Raw genomic sequence first — 6,082 nt, forward strand, 5'->3', positions numbered from 1 at the left:
AGGGGAGGTATGCTTTAGATTGAAGGTTGAGGTTTTGCCAGGTAAATGCAACAGGACAAGTTTTGAGGACACTGCCAAAAGAAAGGCTCAAGAGATGTCCTGAGGTACTTAGAGAAAAAAGGAAATAAAGACAGGACAAAGGTGAGGAAGAGGGAAAAAGTAGGACTCTCTTGGAATGATGGGTTCCCCCACAGGCCTTCCAAGCATGCTGGGGGGCCGCTTTTCAGCTAAGCTGAGCTCTAGACCTTAGGGAGTTCCTTCTCCTGTATTTGTCTTTCTGTACCTCAGAGAAGAGGGGAATGGTGCCTGGGAGCCATTCAGCTAAGCATTAGGTGACAGGGGCCTGAGGATCTCCCCCTACTTGAGAGGAGCCCATTCTCCTTTCTCTTCCCTCCTCTGGTCAAAATTGAGAATTGTTGGCAAGAGAGTATGAATAAAATTGAAGCACCGCAGGGCTCAAACTTAGGTATTTTCTCTCCGAAAAGGCATCTGGGTCAGGGACAAGGCCTGTGATAAGGATGGAGCACAGGGGAAAGAAATGGGGAAAAATCTTTACACCTGTATTAGTCAGCAAAGGAATGAGTTCTTGGAGTTAATTAAATGTCCAGCCCAATTTACCAGGACAGGAAGTCAAAGAGGGTCTGGGACAGAGCGCTTCACTATTAAACAGTGTGCACCGGCCCAAGGCAGGACCTCAAGCTGGTGGCTCATAGCTAAATTAGGTCCACAGTGTGAGACTGGCAGTGTTTAAAATTTTTTAAATTTGAACTTGAATGCCTTTAGGGGAACCATGTACTTTCCTGCTCAGTTCAGACTTCCCATTGCTCCTGACAGTCCTGTCCCTAGACAATTCATCTATTCTTGTTAGGGCCCCTAAATACTTTGGTGGGTGTGGCATTATCCTTTTAGTTTATTTTCTTTGAGTAATAGTAAATATCTAGTTGAAAACTTGGCCGTCTATTTCTTTTTAAGAGCCTTGATCAACATTCAATAGCAACAATAAAAAAAACAGAAACAAACAAAAAATCCTGAAAAGATTCTATGTGACTTTGCACATGATTTATAGACAGATTTACTGAGTAATTACAACCCAAATTTGTTTTGTATTTTTCAAAGGGCTTTTTGTATATTCCATTTAATAGTGAGAATAAAATGTGAAAATACAGGGGATGGGCTAAATAGTCTATAAAAAAAGATTATACAAAAGTGACACTAAGGTAATTAACCAAAGGTCTACTGATGTCTGTGAGTGATAATGTATAGTTTCAAGGAAAAAAATTGAATATTTGGTGTACATGGTTATGTAATATTTTTTTTTCTGGGCATGGTAGTTAGGAGATCCATTTATAAAAGAACCATTATTGATAACCAAAAAAATGTTCATTAACAGGAGAAGAATATCTCCTTTTATCCTTGCTCAAAACTTTGAAGACGTGTGTGTCTGAGATGACCTTCTGAGGCTGGGCAAACAGTAAATGTATAGAGGCATCTCCTAAGTATGGACTCATTTATTTTACAAATTTTTTTTTTTTTTTTGAGGAAGACTAGCCCTGAGCTAACTGCTGCCAATCCTCCTCTTTTTGCTGAGGAAGACTGGCCCTGAGCTAACATCCGTGCCCATCTTCCTCTATTTCATACGTGGGACGCCTACCACAGCATGGCCTGCCAAGCAGTGCCATGTCCTCACCCAGGATCCGAACCGGTGAACCCTGGGCCACCAAAGTGGAAAGTGCGAACTTAACCACTCTGCCACCAGGCCGGCCCTTATTTTTATTTTTTATTTGAGTTCATAATAGTTTACACATTGTGAAACTTCAGTTGTACATTATTTCTTGTCTGTCACCACATAACTGCTCCCCTTCACCCCCGGTGCCCAGCCCCCACCCCCTTCCCCTGGTAACCACTGAACTGTTTTCTTTGTTCATGTGTTTGTTTATATTCCACATATGAGTGAAATAATCTGGTGTGATTCTTTCTCAGTCTGGCTTATTTCCTTTAGCATAATCCCCTCCAGGTCCATCCATGTTGTTGCAAATGGGATGATTGTCTTTTTATATGGCTGAGTAGTATTCCATTGTAGATAGACACATCTTTCTTATCCAGTCATCGGTCAATGAGCACTTGGATTGTTTGCATGTCTTGGCTTTTGTGAACAGTGCTGCAATGAACATAGGGGAACATGTGTTACTTTAGATTGTTGATTTCAAGTTGTTTGGGCAGATACCCAGTAGTGGGATACCAGGGTCATATGGTAGCTCTATTTTTAGTTTTTTGAGCAATCTCCATACTGTTTTCCATAGCGGCTGCACCAGTTTGCATTCCCACCAGCAGTGTATGAGGGTTCCCTTCTCTCCACACCCTCTCCAACATTTATTTTTAGTGATTATAGCCATTCTAACAGGCATAAGGTGGTATCTTAGTATAGTTTTGATTTGCATTTCCCTGATGATTAGTGATGTTGAACATCTTTTCATGTGTTTATTGGCCATCTGTATATCTTCTTTGGAAAAATGTCTGTTCATATCCTCTGCCCATTTTTTGATCAGGCTGTTTGTTTTTTTGTTGTTCAGTTGTGTGAGTTCCTTATATATTATGGAGATTAACCCCTTGTTGGATATATGATTTACAAATATTTTCTCCCAATTGGTAGGTTGTCTTATTGTTTTGGTCCTAGTTTCTTTTGCTTTGCAGAAGCTCTTTAGTCTGATGAACTCCCACTTGTTTATTTTTTCTTTTGTTTCCCTTGTCTGAGAAGACATGGTATTCGAAAATATCCTTTTAAGTTCGACGTCAAAGAGTGTACTACCTATATTATCTTCCAGGAGTTTTATGGTTTCAGGACTTATCTTCAAGTCTTTGATCCATTTTGAGTTTATTTTTGTGTATGGCATGCGATAATGGTCTATTTTCATTCTTTTGCATGTGGCTGTCCACTTTTCCCAACACCATTTATTGAAGAAGCTATCTTTTCTCCATTGTATGTTCTTGGTACCTTTGTCAAAGATTAGCTGTCTGTATACGTGTGGTTTTATTTCTGGGCTTTCAATTCTGTTCCACTGATCTGGTGTCTGTTTTTGTACCAGTACCATGCTGTTTTGATCACTATGGCTTTTTTAGCACATTTTGAAGTCAGGGATTGTGATGCCTCCAGCTTTGTTCTTTTTTCTCAGGATTGCTTTAAAAAAGAACTAATCATATGAGTACCCAAATTATGATGGCATCTCAAAGAACATCCATGGGTTGCTATTTCCTCTGACTGTCACTTAGACTATAAAAATGTACATTGAGAGAACATGGTCTGAATGAGGGTTGTACTCTAATGATTTCCTTCACAAATGATCAGTCAGGAATTCTCTGCTGACTTGTCTGTGGAATTTTGGTTTCTCAGTCTTAAAACAGAGACAAAAGAATCTACTTGTCTCGTGAATATAATGAAAAAATTCATCAGCTCATTTAGGCATCTTGAAAGCTAAAAGTAATTATTAACCAATGATAATGGTCTAAAAACACCTTATAACATTAAAAGGTTGAAAAAGTAAGAAGCCCTTTACAACCTTGATTAGGAGTTTAATGTAAAAACCAAGTGGAAATAAAATCAAGAGTCAAGTTATGTTTCTCCCCACCATGGTTTTTCACTACATGCAAAATGAGAGCCACTAGAATTATTTTTCAGAAAACTTGCCACCAGGGGGCAGTTTGCTTGTAATTAAAATAAGATTCTAATGTTTTAAAATGTGAGAATCTGATAACTACCAGTGTATAGAAAATAAACTTAGAATGAGTTTATAAACCTACTTCAAGGTTATTTGTATTTTAATGTCAAAGCATTAAAAGATATTGTTATTGAGCATATTAGTACTATATAATTATGTATAGTTAATTATAGCTGCCACAAAACCATTTTATAGCAAGTATAATGAACATAAAAACCCAAAGAGAGTTGTAATAAGCCCTATAGGTCCTTTGACTTTACCACAATATTAAAAGTCAAAGAAAAATAATCCTCCGGTAGGTTCTAATTATTCAGGTAAATGTTTAATTACTCACTTTGAAAAAATACTGTATTCCCAGCAATATATCCATGTAACTAAAACTATAAAAGAGCTCAAATTAAAATATTTTTCTAAAAACTGTTCCGATATTTTTGTAGTAAATGTTCTTCTGCTTTTACTTTGAAATTGAGGATTGTCCTCAGGAAAGAGAAATATAAAGTTCGTATAAAAAAAATTCAAAATAAGCCCCATAGTACAATAAGCCTGAAAAGGAAGTTTAGCCTTTTAGATAAAGGGGTAAAAGGGTAATTTCTAAACACTTCAAAAGATGAACTATATGCTTTGGACCATGATTTCAGATCAGAGAAACCTGTGTATACAACTGTATTTTTGTGAGTTAATGGTGAAAAAAAGATATCCATTTCATTCTAGATCACTGCAGGTTTCATTTCTGTCTTGAGGGTTTTTGGTTTGTTACATCAACGAAATGGCCTATTACTCTTGAACTCTAGGTAATGTTTGTAGAGCTCCAAATTTAAATAATTTAATGAAAAAATACTACAAATTACCAGGTGTTTTTTTTTAAAGGATATAAATTTAAAAATAAAATTGAGAATAAAGTGCCCTAAATCGCAATTTATTTGGAAATATTTACACTTTTCTTTTTTTGGAGGAAGATTAGCCCTGAGCTAACATCTGCCACCAATCCTCCTCTTTTTGTTGAGGAAGGCTGGCCCTGAGCTAACATCCGTGCCCATCTTCCTCTACTTTATATGTGAGACACCTGCCACAGCATGGCTTGCCAAGCGGTGCCAAGTCCGCACCTGGTACCTGAACTAGCGAACCCCAGGCAGCCTAAACGGAACGTGTGAACTTAACCGCTGCGCCACCGGGCTGGCCCCGGAAATATTTACACTTTTAAAGGCAATTTAATGAGAACGATTCTAATACTAAATCCCTCTTAATTTAATGGCATAGCCCCAAATTGCTTACCTCCTTTTTGGTTAACAGCATTCCCTTCCTTTGAAGAACTGATTTGCCTCCACTGTTTCTGGTAAGACTGCAAAAGTCCCATGCTCCTATGTTTTCAAGGAAAAACCACTGGATACACTATCTCCTTTAGGAGGAAGAGAGCAGAGTGGGAAGGCAGTATCTCCATTCCTATCACTTTGCCAAGAGCGTGGTAGTCTCTGTGTCTTTCTTTGTGGGCAATATAGGCAGAGAAGTCGTCCTTTTACTGAAAAATACTAGGATTTTTCCCTCCCTTCATATTATGCTTATTGTTATAAAATCATGTAAGTTTTTTTCGTATCAAGTCATTCTTCTTAGTCAATCACTTCTACTTATCCAGTCTAAAAGACCTATGTTATTTATTTTTAAATTTTGATATTAAAAAGAATCTTTACCTTTTCGAGATATATAATGAAAACTTACTACGTGATATAAAATAATAGAAGATGCAGGGTTGGTCATAGTGGAGGATTGTGAGGCCTGGGTGGTGATAACACAGAGGTTCATTATACCATCCTATTTTAATGTATGTTCAAAACTCACCATAATAAAATACATTTAAAAAATAATTTTGTTGACAAATCACCTGGTTCAGACTGATAACTCTCAAGGATCTCAATTGGCCACTTCTTTGAGGAGTCTCTCCATTCAATCAGCCTTGAGGAATGAGATGACCTTTCCCTTCCTAAAGCACAGAATTATTTTACAAACAGCACCATATATCCCCATGTGCTAAAGCAAAGAGCATTAGGAATCAACAATGTGTATGTCCCTATAACCCGACACCATTAAATATTTAGGAAATCAATATTCCTAATACTCTTTTTATTTATGGGGCTACCATACACTTTTCCCCTGGTGGGGAAACTCATTTACTAATTCAATATTTATTCAACTATCTTTTATACAACTGATTTCCATTATGCCCCTTTTATCATAATCTCTAAGTGGACAAGTATTTCTTTAACTTGCTTGTACAGTGTTTTGCTTTGTACAAGTTGTTAAAATTGCCACAGAAAATATCTGCCAGTTAACTCTAAAAACCTAGAAGGGAATACATTCCTCTATGTCATCCTGTG

This window comes from Equus caballus, chromosome 3 (genome assembly GCF_041296265.1).
Source record: "Equus caballus isolate H_3958 breed thoroughbred chromosome 3, TB-T2T, whole genome shotgun sequence".
Lineage (NCBI taxonomy): Eukaryota > Metazoa > Chordata > Mammalia > Perissodactyla > Equidae > Equus > Equus caballus.